The sequence below is a fragment of the Triticum dicoccoides genome, unplaced genomic scaffold (assembly GCF_002162155.2).
Source record: "Triticum dicoccoides isolate Atlit2015 ecotype Zavitan unplaced genomic scaffold, WEW_v2.0 scaffold90601, whole genome shotgun sequence".
In the NCBI taxonomy this organism is placed as follows: domain Eukaryota; kingdom Viridiplantae; phylum Streptophyta; class Magnoliopsida; order Poales; family Poaceae; genus Triticum; species Triticum dicoccoides.
In genome coordinates this window covers 1-1,059 of record NW_021309228.1, presented here as the reverse complement: position 1 = coordinate 1,059, position 1,059 = coordinate 1, and the positions used below count along the sequence as shown (strand labels likewise).

Genomic DNA, 1,059 nt, shown 5'->3' with positions numbered 1-1,059 from the left:
ATATTAATCCCGTTATATTATTTTTGACGTTTGCGATATGTTTAAGCTCGATGCTCATTGCTCGCGCGTCTTGGGGCGGCTTTGTGGCGCGAAGAGCGCTTTCTGAAAGGGGTGGAAAAAACTCGTGTTGCTGCGGTATGGAGGGAGGGGTGGAAACCGTGGAAAACTCGTCTCCGTGATTGAGCGGGAGAGTAAGTAGTATAGGACATTATCCATTGTTAGGGAACGGTTGTAATGGTAGTGAGAATGTAGAATCGTCTTTGGAGCGGACCTGGGAGTGGCAAGCATAAGGGACGAAGACGGGGAAACATGTTGAATGCGATCATACCAGCACTAAAGCACCGGATCCCATCAGAACTCCGAAGTTAAGCGTGCTTGGGCGAGAGTAGTACTAGGATGGGTGACCTCCTGGGAAGTCCTTGTGTTGCATTCCTTTTATAATTATTTTTTGCGCCTTGTGACAAACATATCGCACGTGCGCGATATATGTTAATCCCGTTATATTATTTTTGACGTTTGCGATATGTTTAAGCTCGATGCTCATTGCTCGCGCGTCTTGGGGCAGCTTTGTGGCGCGAAGAGCGCTTTCTGAAAGGGGTGGAAAAAACTCGTGTTGCTGCGATATGGAGGAAGGGGTGGAAACCGTGGAAAACTCGTCTCCATGATTGAGCGGGAGAGTAAGTAGTATAGGACATTATCCATTGTTAGGGAACGGTTGTAATGGTAGTGAGAATGTAGAATCGTCTTTGGAGCGGACCTGGGAGTGGCAAGCATAAGGGACGAAGACGGGGAAACATGTCGGATGCGATCATACCAGCACTAAAGCACCGGATCCCATCAGAACTCCGAAGTTAAGCGTGCTTGGGCGAGAGTAGTACTAGGATGGGTGACCTCCTGGGAAGTCCTCGTGTTGCATTCCTTTTATAATTATTTTTTGCGCCTTGTGACAAACATATCGCACGTGCGCGATATATATTAATCCCGTTATATTATTTTTGACGTTTGCGATATGTTTAAGCTCGATGCTCATTGCTCGCGCGTCTTGGGGCGGCTTTGTGG

The 1,059-nt window shown here is 47.6% G+C and overlaps 2 non-coding genes across 2 annotated transcripts; both read left to right on the top strand.

Moving 5' to 3' along the window:
* Positions 1–314: 314 nt before the first annotated feature.
* Positions 315–433, top strand: LOC119348379. Its single transcript, XR_005168910.1, has one exon. It is a non-coding gene; the product is annotated as a 5S ribosomal RNA (ribosomal RNA).
* Positions 434–800: 367 nt separating this feature from the next.
* Positions 801–919, top strand: LOC119348378. Its single transcript, XR_005168909.1, has one exon. It is a non-coding gene; the product is annotated as a 5S ribosomal RNA (ribosomal RNA).
* Positions 920–1,059: the final 140 nt, after the last annotated feature.